This window comes from Hypomesus transpacificus, unplaced genomic scaffold, assembly GCF_021917145.1.
Source record: "Hypomesus transpacificus isolate Combined female unplaced genomic scaffold, fHypTra1 scaffold_477, whole genome shotgun sequence".
NCBI lineage: Eukaryota > Metazoa > Chordata > Actinopteri > Osmeriformes > Osmeridae > Hypomesus > Hypomesus transpacificus.
Genome location: NW_025813993.1, coordinates 15,458 through 31,256, shown reverse-complemented (window position 1 = coordinate 31,256; position 15,799 = coordinate 15,458).

Here is a 15,799-nt window from a genome sequence, read left to right as displayed (position 1 = left end):
ACAGCGATGGAGAGTCATCCTGACGGCCTGGCAGAGATTGGCACGTGACCGGAAGCTTCCCACCGCACCAAGCCAGGCCGTAGTGTTCTGGAACATTTCAGTACACGGCACGGTCAACGCAGGCGTCTCAGTGACCCGAAAGTGAAACTGGTGGTTGAAGAAGACAGACTGTGATCCTAGGGGATGCCATCTGCTACCTGATGGTGTTATTGATCAGCTTCTCCAGGGAGGGGGCCTCCCCCTTTCTCCCCCCTTTCTCCCCCCACCACCATCACCCGCCTGTCCAGGCCCATTCCCAGCTACAACACACTTCAGACAGACTGGTGTAGCAACAGTATATATGCAAAGCCAACAACAGACCAGAAGACATATCTAACCCTCATGCTGGGTAGAAATCGGTAAGTATCGCAACAACAAAAAACTCCCCAGTTTATGGCTATTTCCTCAAACTGACAAACTGACCAGTCCAGGGGGGTGGGGTGGGAGGGGGTGCAGATCTGGCCAGCAAACCAGAACCCCCTCAGGGAACTGCAGACTTTAACACACAGGCTACAAGCATTCAGGCCCTTTCAAGGGCCTCCTTTGACGTGTAAATAGCAAACAGAATCTCCATGATTGTCTTTCAAATGAGGAGATAACAGCACTCTAGCTCAGTGGTACAACCTCAGGCAGAAGGACAGAGTCAATAAAGTTTGCTCCTTACAAATGGTGCGTTCTATAAACCCCTCCAGAGACAGGCTGGATCCTGCAAACCTTCAAAGGCAAAAGAGCATGCAGTCACTGTAGTACACATACATCAAGATGCTTTCAGAACAAGTACAGATGGCTTTCAGGCCAGGGCACCTCAGGATATATTAATCAGCATCTTAAGAAATATCATATTTTGATGTTCTTGACATGTAGTTGGGTATCTACAGCTACTTGTGTACATATCATAGTGCTTCTTCTCCATCTTAGGTGAAATGATGGTTTGAAGACTTGTTTTATACTGTACAAGACTAAGCGCTCGTGAGGTGTCTGAAGAGCCTGTTCATCGAGTCGTTTCCCGTTTCCTCTCAGCCTGTGGTATTCATCAGGCTCCACAGAAACAAGGGGTCATGACCTTTGGAGACTCAGGCCACGGTAAGGATGATGTAACACGTCCACATAACAGCTACCCAGGACTGGGCGTCGGTCTTATCGGCAACTCAATACGATGGTTCAATACATGCTGCCGTCATGTTGCAGCACAATCTAGGCATCAATTCTCACAGCCGGTGAGACATGTGACTGGTCTGGGCATGTGACTGACTGGTCTGGGCATGTGACTGACTGGTCTCGCAGCACAACGCACTGACCCCTGGACAGCCATCGTGTGTGTGTGTGTGTGTGTGTAGGGGGGGGAGACCCAGGCCATGGAGCGTACAGACAGGGCCTGGCACATTACCTCCTCCAGTCTGGCTTCAGCTTCCCCAAACACACCAGGGGGAAAAGTGTCAACATTAACACGGGGCATCAGTTAAGAAGCACACGATACCCCCAAATCACCTTCATTAGGAGGAAATGACCGGCTAGGAAGCAGTTAGCAGTGTGTTGGGATAAATACCCAGGAGCCTTGCTGGAGAGGAAAGGGATCTAAGGGTGTGTGGTGATACGCTATGCCAACAGCACAGGCTGGGCTGTTTAAAAAAAAAGAGAGGCTGGGAAACTGCATGGATTAAGGTGAAGGGAACAAGCGGGAGATACCATGTACCTGTCATCGTGGGGGTGACTTAGGGTGCCAAGGGGGAGCACGCTAAGGGTGCCAAGGGGGGGGTTTGCTCTAGGGCACCAAATGTGCTACGATCGGCACTGCCTTACACACATAGAGACAATCACTTTCTGCTGACTCTGCACCAGCCAGTGTATACGTCTAACTGTTCCCTTGAGGTAGACAAGGCCAGACAGGAAATGAAGGAATCCAGTGGGGCGTGGCGCGACTTGACACAGGAAGTGGGTTTTTCGGGAGGGGGAAACCCCTGACCTGCGAGATGGCGCCTGCCCCGGGCTGGGGTTCATGGGTCAGTGGTGTCTGTGCGGGGTCGGGGGTCAGCCCCATCTGTCCTCCAAGCCCCTCCCCCCCATCGGGAGAGGAACAGTCCCCACCCCAGACTGTTCCGGACTGCATGGATCCTCATGTGTTCTCCTGCTGGCTCGGCGCCACATGCCGACTGAAACGGTGCGGTCCTGGACCGCTATTTTCTCCGTCACACGAGCTCCACGTGAACACCTTTGCCAGTCTATTTTCAACTCTTCCTCTTTGATCTAAATAGGTTCCCTGTTCCGAGTTGATGAAACTGACTTGTTTACTGACAGCTGCCCATATCTTAGATAGTTCCCCCCTGGCTGTGACGGACAGAAACCCAGCAGCGGCCCAGCTGCTTCCTGTCAGAAGAGGATGTGACACGGTTATATTCCATAACACTGGGTGACTCATCACGAGTATGAAAGACTGGATGCGTGCCGCGAAACCAGTGTCAACCAGTGGTTCCAATGTTTTGTAACCACTGTTGACAGTTGACAGTGTTTGAGCAAAACGGTTCAACTGAGTAGCTTTGGGAATCAAAACGGTGCAACACGGCGCCCTCTCCGACATGCAAACGTTTGTGGAACAGAAAACACAGGAAGTGTGTTTTTTTTGTTTGATCAGGCTCTCTCCAGCAGCCCCCCCCCCCCCCCCCCCCAGATCCTACCCTGCTCTTATCAGCACACCACCCTGCTGCCCAGCAGGGGCCCAAACACTGGACACTCATTATGGGATGCTCCTGTTTATCTGGGATTAACTCTCACACACACGTCTGGACAAACAAACACACGCACACCCACCCCAAACATCTACGTATCAACGCTAAACTGAGCGGTCTTGCAGACTCAGACTCCTGCCTTACCGTTCGAGTGAGGAAGAGGACAGTATGGCTCAATGCTGAAATATCGCACACAGACACTGAAATATCGTGCACAGACACTGAAATGAAAACATGCTTGGAATTCGCTTTGGATCAAAGCGTCTGCTAAGTGAATAAATGTAATGTAGTATGTGCTTGAACAGTTAATAAGATAACGGTTGTCAGCTCACAGAACGTCATGACATGTCACGGTTACACAAAAGGAGATCTGAGTACTTTGTGATGAGCAACGTGAGCTGTTCAGAGATCTTAGTCAAGGGAATATCTGCGAAAAGGGTTGTCCAAAAGACTGCATGAAATATCATCCAATTACAGGACAGTCTTCACTTTAGTCTGATTGCCATCCTATTCTGTCAAACCCCAAACAAATACAGAGCTAAAACATGGTTATACTGTGGGGAGATTATGCAATGGAAAAGCATAACGTGTTACTTCCTTCCTGCCAATTAATGTCCTTGTGGAACACTTGAGGAGTTATGTAAACGAGCAGTATGTCATTCCACCGGAGAGTTCTCTTCCCTGTCTCACTGGAGGAACATCAGGCCCGTTCATTAGGACCAGAAACACTATCTCCAGCCGCAGCCTGAGGGACACAGCTTCCTCCAATCACTCAGCTCCACGTGCCGCGGGAATTTAAGACCAATAAATTATTTTATTTCTATTTTCCATTACAAATTTGGACAAGTTTCTTTCCTTGCATACACACACACACATGCACACCCTCACATACAAGCAAATGCACGCATACACGCACACACACACACACACACACACACACACACACACAAAGAACGGGTCATTTTGGAAGAGCAGTAGCCGGGAGTAGTAGCAGAGAGACCAGCAGCAGCAGCAGATCTGCTGGTCATGATCCCTCTAATGGGGCCGGGTCTGGAAGGAAGCAGGCCGGCCTCTCCTCTCCACCTCTGACACCTCCACGTGAACTCCGCCTCAGTCAGACAGACGTGGAGCTCTGGACCAGGTGACCTCTCATAACTCCCATATGTCACTCCTTCCTCCCTTCATCCCTCCCTCCCTCCTTCCCTTCGTCCCTCTCTCCCTCCTTTTCTTCATACCTCGCTCTGTTAGGGTTGAGGCAGGCGCTATGGAACGCAGTTCGAAGGGCTGTTTATTCGCGCTCGATTTGAGCTCCCTCGTATGTGGACGGGAGAGTCCTGGTTGGAATCCTAACAAGCACGTGTCGGACCTCTGTCCTGATCACGGTAAACATTTGTGAATCGGGTGCGAGGCACACAGCTGATGTGGTGTGATTAGCCTCCCCCCCACAGGGATTCCTGGATGGTCGTGTTGGGCCTGTGTGCGCTTGTGTGTGAGAGATAAAGTGACAGTGAGAGAGAGCAAGTGGTAGAGGAGAGTGAGAGAGAGAGAGACAGAGAAAGAGAGACAGAGAGAGAGAGAGAGAGAGAGAGAGAGAGAGAGAGAGAGAGAGAGAGAGAGAGAGAGGAAAAGAGGCAACATAAACATGGAGAATGCAATGCCATTCCAGATAAATCCCTCATATTTTCCTGTTCAAAATAAACACGGAGGGAAAATGAGTCTCTTGATCAGATCACATGATTACCACAGCACAAATACCTCAGGAGGGTTCAAATGACTGCCGGCCGCCCTCGCTTTCACAGGACTAAACTGGAAGGAACGTGTGAGGCTGTTGGACCTGCGGTGGTTTGGAGTGGGCCTGCTCACATTCCTCAAGGATAGGTTTGCATGGAAATCAGTTTAATGAGATAATAGTTTTCATCTGGTTCACATATTTACGTAGCATTCTGCTCGCTCGCTCGCTCAGACACACCAGGACTGCAGGGCTAACAGTCCGCAGTCAGGCAGCGATGTACATGCTGACGCCAACGACAGAGTATATGAAATCAATCGACTGTCTCGTCCGTAGACACGAGTGACGTAAAGCCACCAATGTCATCCGGCGGGAATGGAGCACAAACAGGCACACACAAACAAACACACACGCCCGCCTGCCCTCAGGGAAACGCACTCGTCTCATAACGGCCATCCAGCTGATGTGATAAAAGGGCTCCCACGTTCATGAGGGCCACTTCATGAAAAAAAACCACGTCTCTCTCTGCGGTCTCTCTGAAGACGTGGGTCTCTCCGGCAGACTCACCGACAGCAGCCGGGGGAACGGGGGGCTCCGCAGGGGGGCCATGGGGAAAACCGCAGTCGGGTTTTACTGGGCACAACTCGGTGCCATGTGTGTGGATGGAGCCAGGAGTGGCAGGGCCTCTTTGATGGGAAACATCAAGAGTTCATTCCACCAAGCCAACAGAATAGCCTGAGATCATCTCTCTCTCTCTCTCTCTCTCTCTCTCTCTCTCTCTCTCTCTCCCTCTCCCTCTCCCTCTCCCTCTCCCTCTCCCTCTCCCTCCCTCCCTCCCTCTCCCCCTCTCTCTCCCACGGCCCTTCAAATACATGCCGAGAGACTAAATCTGCTCTCATCGGGCGACTATGGGATGCTGACGGCTGAAAAATACATTCGGAGGCGTCTGAATATACTGCAAGCTTCCCTGGTTGGCTGAGGAGGAACACGCATACTGGGTTTAGAGTCTGGAGTCATCTGTTACTGGCTGAATTCGTTGGGGACACAGTTATCAAACATATGGAGGATAGCTGTGGGCCATATGCGGCTCTGCACGCTCTCTCCTAGTAGTGGGAACACCCTGGCAGTCCTCTGTTGGTATTTGAGAGCCGGTATTTGAGAGCAGAGAGGCAGCCTGATTGAGAGCCAGGCGGTAGGAAACCGACCCTGGCTAGGCCAGGCCAGCAGAACAGAGTAGCCTGGGGTGGGGGTAACTCAGGGGTAGAGCCTTTGACTGCAGATCAAAAGGTTGTTTGTGTATGTCGCTTTGGATAAAAGTGTCTGCTAAATGAAGAACTGACATAATTATTATAGCCTGCCTAGGTGATGGACACAAACACACACACACACACAAACACTTTGAAGATTATCCAAGTTCCACTCACTGACTCAGTGTGGCAAAAGGTCTGGAACAGTACAAATCCTTACGCACACACACACATGCACCGTGTGTTAGGGTGCTTAAACCGGCGATGGCAAACCATACAAGGCAGCGAGGGACACCAGAAGGCACCAAGCAGTGTGTGTTCGTCCCTGATCACTCATTATCCTGTAAGTGCTAGTCAGCCGTCTAGAGTTACACCTCCACAACACGGCTACACGCTGCACGTCCCTGAGGAGGATCATATTATCACACACAGACACACACACACAGACACACACACAACCCCCGACCACACGCTGGGCCGAATCTCTCCTCGCTTCTTTATCTCGCTCCTATTCACTCTGCCCCTGTGATTTCTGCACCAGACGTGTGCCCCCCTGCGATTAGAGAGATGCCCCCCCCCCACCAGCCACTCTCCACTCCTCACACTGGGTGTCAGCCCCCCCCCCACCCAGGGGGGGGGTCTCCCCCTGCATCCTCACCGCACCACACACACACACACCGACAAACAGAAAGAGAGAGTGAGAGAATGTCACTCCTTCCAGAGCCGGGGAGAGGAGGAGCCGGGGGCAGACAGAGGGAGGGAGAGCTGTCGTCCGGCTGAGGCCGCGAGGCGCGCTGCGCGGAGCAGCCGGGTCACAGGCGGCTCTCTGGGAGAGAGAGAAACACCCAATCTGGTTTCAATACGGCGCTTCCTGCCGAGGCAGGACATGGGGGGAGGCGGTGCGGGCACGTGACGAAGCTGCAGTGTGAGCGGGGGGGGGGGGGGCGAGGAGCTTCACGGGACTCAGGGGGCTCGCCTCCAATGCTGCTGATTCAATTAGGACAGAGGGAGGGTAAGGTGGGGCACGGGGGGGGGGGGGGGAGGGGCGGGATTACTGCTGGTTTGATCCAGAAGACACGAGGGAAGTGTGTGTATGTGTCTGGAGGGGGGGGGGGGTGTGCAGGTAGAGGGTCAGACTACAGCTAGAATGCAGGGCCGGGAGGAGTGTAGAGCAGAGCGGAGGAGACAAGCGAGACTGAATGCTTGAACGCCTGGCTAGACTCTTCACTTCACAGCCATTTAGCCCCCCCGGGGTCATGTTTCTGCCTTACTCCCCCGCCCCCCTCCTCCTGTGGTTCCAGTCAAGAGCACTCGGGGGCATCATTAGGGCCCCCCCCCCCCTCTTCACCCACACCCTGATCCACACACAAACACACACACACACAGGGCACTGGAAAGCCTAGATACCCCGTCCAGTTGCTCTGTGCTGGGGTAACACTATCTATGGATCTGGGGGGGGGGGGGGGGGAGAAGGCTGCTTGGTGATATGATGTGGTCTGCGTAAGTCCACGCCTCCGACAGTCCCACCACAGAGAGCAGTGCGAGCCTTAAGTCCCCCTTTGGGTTCTGATCAAATATCGCATGACTCCACTGTGAAAGAATGCGAGCCCATCTGCACTAAGGAGGCGTATTAAACAGGTAACAGCGCCGTTTAAGAGCTCCCTCAGCAGTCCTCAAAAGCTGTATCCATGACAGCAGGAACGGGAGTTGGAAAACACCACGGCGGCGGCGGCGGTGAGAAACGCCGAAAAAGGGTAGCGGGATTTCAAGTCGGCGCTAGCTTTGTTTAGCCCCGTGTCATTCCTCAGATAGTCATCGGTGGTCCAACAAAAAAAACTCCACACCACTCGAGTTATTCCTCGTCGGCCCACATCTGGTCCCCCAACATCCAAACATCAACACAGAGAGGGGGGGTCACTTGTCCCGCTATCCGTTTGTTGCCATATTTATACAGGACGGAGTTTCCTATTTAGGAAACCAGCTGTTTGTCCTGTTTGAGACAACTGTCCTGTGGTAGGTCTGGCCTCTGGGGGGGGGGGGGGGGGGGGGGGGGGCTACAGTCCAACCCTCCCTTTCCCATCAGTAACATCTCCACAGCGGGCCACGGTGTGGGGTGGAGGAGGGGGGGGGGAAGGGAGCTCATCACGCCTGCTCGCCAGTGAGAGTCGACAGCTGCACTCGCTTCAGACGCAGCCTCGTAAAGCCTCTCTTAATCCTCGAAGGATATTTAGTCTGGCGCGGGGGGAGAGGACGGAGATGAACAAAAAAAAAAAGATCAAGCGGCGTTCAATACGCACGGCCCAGGACGAGACCGTGCGCGGTCGTCTGGCTGTGACACCGCCTCGTGACAGCCTGAAGATATAACGCCTGGGACGACAGGCAGCAGGAGGCCCACAGCTGGAAACCCCTCCGTGTGCGTGCACTCTACCAGTCTCCTCACCGACACGACCACTGGGTGGACTGACGGAGGGAGTCCGGCCGGCTCCTCCCTCCGTACCTCTCCGTCACGCCCTCCCCTCCATCTGGCCCAACAGCTTGCCCTTCACACACACCCACGCACCAGCACATCCACCAACGCAGTCAAGGTGAGCCGGGGTAACCTGACCCCAGCGCTGGCCTCTCTCTCCAGATGACTCTCCCCTCAACCTGCAGCTGCGCGCTCACTGGGAGGTGAACACACACACACACGCTCGATTCCAAAACATGAGATGTCAGGAGCGCGCATCCCTCTCCCGACAACAACGACGCCATCCTCCTCTCCGTCTGGCGGGCTGAGCAGTGATCTCATCTGCTCTCTTGACTGCTGCAACACACACACACAAACACACCCGTCTCCCGAGTCTGAGCAAGAGGAGGTCATGGAGATAAGGCAGACGTGGGGGAGAGAGAGGAGCAGAGAGCCAGCGGGCTGAAAAACAAACCGTTTGTGTCGTGTGTGCACGCGTGCCCGCGGAATACCTCCCATCGAACTGTTGAGAAACTTCAAGAGCGTGGATTCATCCTCCGTACATAGCCGAGAGATCTCAATGCTCGCATGATACAACTCGTATTCGAAAGCTGTTCAGTTGTTACAGTTACGGATCTGACTGGGTGACTCGGCTTTTCCAGTCTGGCAAAGGAACATGTTTTAGTTACGGTATCGTAGAGACAGAATGAAGATAGCAATATGTTGGCAGGTGGTGGTGTGTGTGTGTGTGTCTTAGAGAGAGAGAGAGAGAAAGTGTGTGTGTGTGTGTGGTTTACCCATGCGTGTGCCTGTCTGTTTCTATTCAGCAAGTCATAGCGACGTTCCATGGATGTTTATACATGTTAAAGGTGTTCTGTGAAGGTATTGAGCCATTAGATTCCTGTTTGGAGACTTTCATTTTTTTATTGCTTTAAAGTGCTTTTCAGCTCCTGAATAACGTGTTCAATGCATTCACAATGTTTGGGATGTAAATTCTGTCTGAATGGTTTTCTTGATGTTTTAACTTTTATAACATGTTTCTGTGGCTGTTTATACATGTTAAAGGTGTTCTGTGAAAGTATTGAGCCATAAGATTCCTGTTTGGAGACTTTCATTTTTCATTGCTTTAAAGTGCTTTTCAGCTCCTGAATAGCGTTTTCAATGCATTTACAGTGTTTGGCATGTAACTTTCTTTCTGAATGGTTTTCTTGATGTTTTAAACTGTTATAACATATTCTTGTGGCTGTTTATACATGTTAAAGGTGTTCTGTGAAAGTATTGAGCCATTAGATTTCTGTTTGGAGACTTTCATTTTTTTATTGCTTTAAAGTGCTTTTCTCAGCTCCTGAATAGCGTGTTCAATGCATTTACAATGTTTGGCATTTAACTTTCTTTCTGAATGGTTTTCTTGATGTTTTAACTGTTATAACATGTTCCTGTGGCTGTTTATACATGGTAAAGGTGTTTTGTGAAGGTATTGAGCCATCAGATTTCTGTTTGGAGACTTTCATTTTTTTATTGCTTTAAAATGCTTTTCAGCTCCTGAATAGCGTGTTCAATGCATTTACAATGTTTGGCATGTAACTTCTGTCTGAATGGTTTTCTTGATGTTTTAACTGTGGTAACATGTTCCTGTGGCTGTTTTTACATGGTAAAGGGGTTTTGTGAAGGTATTGATCCATTGGATTCCTGTTTGGAGACTTTCATTTTTTTATTGCTTTAAAGTGCTTTTCAGCTCCTGAATAGCGTTTTCAATGCATTTGCAATTTTGGCATGTAACTTCTGTCTGAATGGTTTTCTTGATGTTTTAACTGTTATAATATGTTTTTGTGGCTGTTTATACAGAGAACCCTGTTGGTAATGACTTTATTTGGCCACCAGATGGAGACTAACAGACAGAGCAGAGAGAAGAGAGTAAAGGTGTTTTGTGAAGGTATTGAGCCATTAGATTCCTTTTTTGAGACTTTCATTTTTTTATTGCTTTAAAGTGCTTTTCAGCTCCTGAATAGTGTTTTCAATGCATTTACAATGTTTGGGATGTAACTTCTGTCTGAATGGTTTTCTTGATGTTTTAACTATTATAACATGTTCCTGTGGCTGTTAATATATGGTAAAGGTGTTTTGTGAAGGTATTGAGCCATTAGATTCCTGTTTGGAGACTTTCATTTTTTATTGCTTTAAAGTGCTTTTCAGCTCCTGAATAGTGTTTTCAATGCATTCACAATGTTTGGCATTTAACTTCTGTCTGAATGGTTTTCTTGATGTTTTAACTATTATAACATGTTCCTGTGGCTGTTAATATATGGTAAAGGTGTTTTCTGAAGGTATTGAGCCATTAGATTCCTGTTTGGAGACTTTCATTTTTTTTTGCTTTAAAGTGCTTTTCAGCTCCTGAATAGTGTTTTCAATGCATTCACAATGTTTGGCATTTAACTTCTGTCTGAATGGTTTTCTTGATGTTTTAACTATTATAACATGTTCCTGTGGCTGTTAATATATGGTAAAGGTGTTTTGTGAAGGTATTGAGCCATTAGATTCCTGTTTGGAGACTTTCATTTTTTATTGCTTTAAAGTGCTTTTCAGCTCCTGAATAGCGTTTTCAATGCATTCACAATGTTTGGCATGTTAGTTCTGTCTGAATGGTTTTCTTGATGTTTTAACTCTTACAATATGTTCCTGTGGCTGTTTTTTCATGGTAAAATTGTTTTGTTAGGGTATTGAGCCATTAGATTCCTTTTTGGAGACTTTCATTTTTTTAATGCTTTAAAGTGCTTTTCAGCTCCTGAATAGCGTGTTCAATGCATTTACAATGTTTTGCATTTAACTTTCTTTATGAATGGTTTTCTAGATGTTTTAACTATTATAACATGTTCCTGTGGCTGTTAATATATGGTAAAGGTGTTTTCTGAAGGTATTGAGCCATTAGATTCCTGTTTGGAGACTTTCATTTTTTATTGCTTTAAAATGCTTTTCAGCTCCTAAATAACGTGTTCAATGCATTCACAATGTTTGGCATGTAAAATTATTTCTGAATGGTTTTCTTGATGTTTTAACTTTTATAACATGTTTCTGTGGCTGTTTATACATGTTAAAGGTGTTCTGTGAAAGTATTGAGCCATAAGATTCCTGTTTGGAGACTTTCATTTTTCATTGCTTTAAAGTGCTTTTCAGCTCCTGAATAGCGTTTTCAATGCATTTACAATGTTTGGCATGTAACTTTCTTTCTGAATGGTTTTCTTGATGTTTTAACTGTTGTAACATGTTCCTGTGGCTGTTTATACATGGTAAAGGGGTTTTGTGAAGGTATTGAGCCATTGGATTCCTGTTTGGAGACTTTCATTTTTTATTGCTTTAAAGTGCTTTTCAGCTCCTGAATAACGTGTTCAATGTATTTACAATGTTTGGCATTTAACTTCTCTCTGAATGGTTTTCTTGATGTTTTAACTGTTATAACATGTTCCTGTGGCTGTTTATACATAGTAAAGTTGTTTTGTTAGGGTATTGAGCCATTAGATTCCTTTTTGGAGACTTTCATTTTTTTATTGCTTTAAAGTGCTTTTCAGCTCCTGTATAGCGTTTTCAATGCATTCACAATGTTTGGCATGTAACTTCTGTCTGAATGGTTTTCTTGATGTTTTAACTTTTATAACATGTTTCTGTGGCTGTTTATACATGTTAAAGGTGTTCTGTGAAAGTATTGAGCCATAAGATTCCTGTTTGGAGACTTTCATTTTTCATTGCTTTAAAGTGCTTTTCAGCTCCTGAATAGCGTTTTCAATGCATTTACAGTGTTTGGCATGTAACTTTCTTTCTGAATGGTTTTCTTGATGTTTTAACTGTTATAACATATTCTTGTGGCTGTTTATACATGTTAAAGGTGTTCTGTGAAAGTATTGAGCCATTAGATTTCTGTTTGGAGACTTTCATTTTTTTATTGCTTTAAAGTGCTTTTCAGCTCCTGAATAGTGTGTTCAATGCATTTACAATGTTTGGCATTTAACTTTCTTTCTGAATGGTTTTCTTGATGTTTTAACTGTTATAACATGTTCCTGTGGCTGTTTATATATGGTAAAGGTGTTTTGTGAAGGTATTGAGCCATCAGATTTCTGTTTGGAGACTTTCATTTTTTTATTGCTTTAAAGTGCTTTTCAGCTCCTGAATAACGTGTTCAATGTATTTACAATGTTTGGCATTTAACTTCTCTCTGAATGGTTTTCTTGATGTTTCAACTGTTATAACATATTCTTGTGGCTGTTTATACATGTTAAAGGTGTTCTGTGAAAGTATTGAGCCATTAGATTTCTGTTTGGAGACTTTCATTTTTTTATTGCTTTAAAGTGCTTTTCAGCTCCTGAATAGCGTGTTCAATGCATTTACAATGTTTGGCATGTAACTTCTCTCTGAATGGTTTTCTTGATGTTTCAACTGTTATAACATATTCTTGTGGCTGTTTATACATGTTAAAGGTGTTTTCTGAAGGTATTGAGCCATTAGATTCCTGTTTGGAGACTTTCATTTTTTATTGCTTTAAAATGCTTTTCAGCTCCTAAATAACGTGTTCAATGCATTCACAATGTTTGGCATGTAAAATTATTTCTGAATTGTTTTCTTGATGTTTTAACTTTTATAACATGTTTCTGTGGCTGTTTATACATGTTAAAGGTGTTCTGTGAAAGTATTGAGCCATAAGATTCCTGTTTGGAGACTTTCATTTTTCATTGCTTTAAAGTGCTTTTCAGCTCCTGAATAGCGTTTTCAATGCATTTACAATGTTTGGCATGTAACTTTCTTTCTGAATGGTTTTCTTGATGTTTTAACTGTTGTAACATGTTCCTGTGGCTGTTTATACATGGTAAAGGGGTTTTGTGAAGGTATTGAGCCATTGGATTCCTGTTTGGAGACTTTCATTTTTTATTGCTTTAAAGTGCTTTTCAGCTCCTGAATAACGTGTTCAATGTATTTACAATGTTTGGCATTTAACTTCTCTCTGAATGGTTTTCTTGATGTTTTAACTGTTATAACATGTTCCTGTGGCTGTTTATACATAGTAAAGTTGTTTTGTTAGGGTATTGAGCCATTAGATTCCTTTTTGGAGACTTTCATTTTTTTATTGCTTTAAAGTGCTTTTCAGCTCCTGAATAGCGTTTTCAATGCATTCACAATGTTTGGCATGTAACTTCTGTCTGAATGGTTTTCTTGATGTTTTAACTTTTATAACATGTTTCTGTGGCTGTTTATACATGTTAAAGGTGTTCTGTGAAAGTATTGAGCCATAAGATTCCTGTTTGGAGACTTTCATTTTTCATTGCTTTAAAGTGCTTTTCAGCTCCTGAATAGCGTTTTCAATGCATTTACAGTGTTTGGCATGTAACTTTCTTTCTGAATGGTTTTCTTGATGTTTTAACTGTTATAACATATTCTTGTGGCAGTTTATACATGTTAAAGGTGTTCTGTGAAAGTATTGAGCCATTAGATTTCTGTTTGGAGACTTTCATTTTTTTATTGCTTTAAAGTGCTTTTCAGCTCCTGAATAGTGTGTTCAATGCATTTACAATGTTTGGCATTTAACTTTCTTTCTGAATGGTTTTCTTGATGTTTTAACTGTTATAACATGTTCCTGTGGCTGTTTATATATGGTAAAGGTGTTTTGTGAAGGTATTGAGCCATCAGATTTCTGTTTGGAGACTTTCATTTTTTTATTGCTTTAAAGTGCTTTTCAGCTCCTGAATAACGTGTTCAATGTATTTACAATGTTTGGCATTTAACTTCTCTCTGAATGGTTTTCTTGATGTTTCAACTGTTATAACATATTCTTGTGGCTGTTTATACATGTTAAAGGTGTTCTGTGAAAGTATTGAGCCATTAGATTTCTGTTTGGAGACTTTCATTTTTTTATTGCTTTAAAGTGCTTTTCAGCTCCTGAATAGCGTGTTCAATGCATTTACAATGTTTGGCATTTAACTTTCTTTCTGAATGGTTTTCTTGATGTTTTAACTGTTATAACATGTTCCTGTGGCTGTTTATACATGGTAAAGGTGTTTTGTGAAGGTATTGAGCCATCAGATTTCTGTTTGGAGACTTTCATTTTTTTATTGCTTTAAAATGCTTTTCAGCTCCTGAATAGCGTGTTCAATGCATTTACAATGTTTGGCATGTAACTTCTGTCTGAATGGTTTTCTTGATGTTTTAACTGTGGTAACATGTTCCTGTGGCTGTTTATACATGGTAAAGGGGTTTTGTGAAGGTATTGAGCCATTGGATTCCTGTTTGGAGACTTTCATTTTTTTATTGCTTTAAAGTGCTTTTCAGCTCCTGAATAGCGTTTTCAATGCATTTGCAATTTTGGCATGTAACTTCTGTCTGAATGGTTTTCTTGATGTTTTAACTGTTATAATATGTTTTTGTAGCTGTTTATACAGAGAACCCTGTTGGTAATGACTTTATTTGGCCACCAGATGGAGACTAACAGACAGAGCAGAGAGAAGAGAGTAAAGGTGTTTTGTGAAGGTATTGAGCCATTAGATTCCTTTTTTGAGACTTTCATTTTTTTATTGCTTTAAAGTGCTTTTCAGCTCCTGAATAACGTGTTCAATGCATTTACAATGTTTGGCATGTAAATTTCTTTCTGAATGGTTTTCTTGATGTTTTAACTGTTATAACATGTTCCTGTGGCTGTTTATACATGTTAAAGGTGTTCTGTGAAAGTATTGAGCCATAAGATTCCTGTTTGGAGACTTTCATTTTTCATTGCTTTAAAGTGCTTTTCAGCTCCTGAATAGCGTTTTCAATGCATTTACAATGTTTGGCATGTAACTTTCTTTCTGAATGGTTTTCTTGATGTTTTAACTGTTATAACATATTCTTGTGGCTGTTTATACATGTTAAAGGTGTTCTGTGAAAGTATTGAGCCATTAGATTTCTGTTTGGAGACTTTCATTTTTTTATTGCTTTAAAGTGCTTTTCAGCTCCTGAATAGCGTGTTCAATGCATTTACAATGTTTGGCATTTAACTTTCTTTCTGAATGGTTTTCTTGATGTTTTAACGATTATAACATGTTCCTGTGGCTGTTTATACATGGTAAAGGTGTTTTGTGAAGGTATTGAGCCATCAGATTTCTGTTTGGAGACTTTCATTTTTTTATTGCTTTAAAATGCTTTTCAGCTCCTGAATAGCGTGTTCAATGCATTTACAATGTTTGGCATGTAACTTCTGTCTGAATGGTTTTCTTGATGTTTTAACTGTGGTAACATGTTCCTGTGGCTGTTTATACATGGTAAAGGGGTTTTGTGAAGGTATTGAGCCATTGGATTCCTGTTTGGAGACTTTCATTTTTTTATTGCTTTAAAGTGCTTTTCAGCTCCTGAATAGCGTTTTCAATGCATTTGCAATTTTGGCATGTAACTTCTGTCTGAATGGTTTTCTTGATGTTTTAACTGTTATAATATGTTTTTGTGGCTGTTTATACAGAGAACCCTGTTGGTAATGACTTTATTTGGCCACCAGATGGAGACTAACAGACAGAGCAGAGAGAAGAGAGTAAAGGTGTTTTGTGAAGGTATTGAGCCATTAGATTCCTTTTTTGAGACTTTCATTTTTTTATTGCTTTAAAGTGCT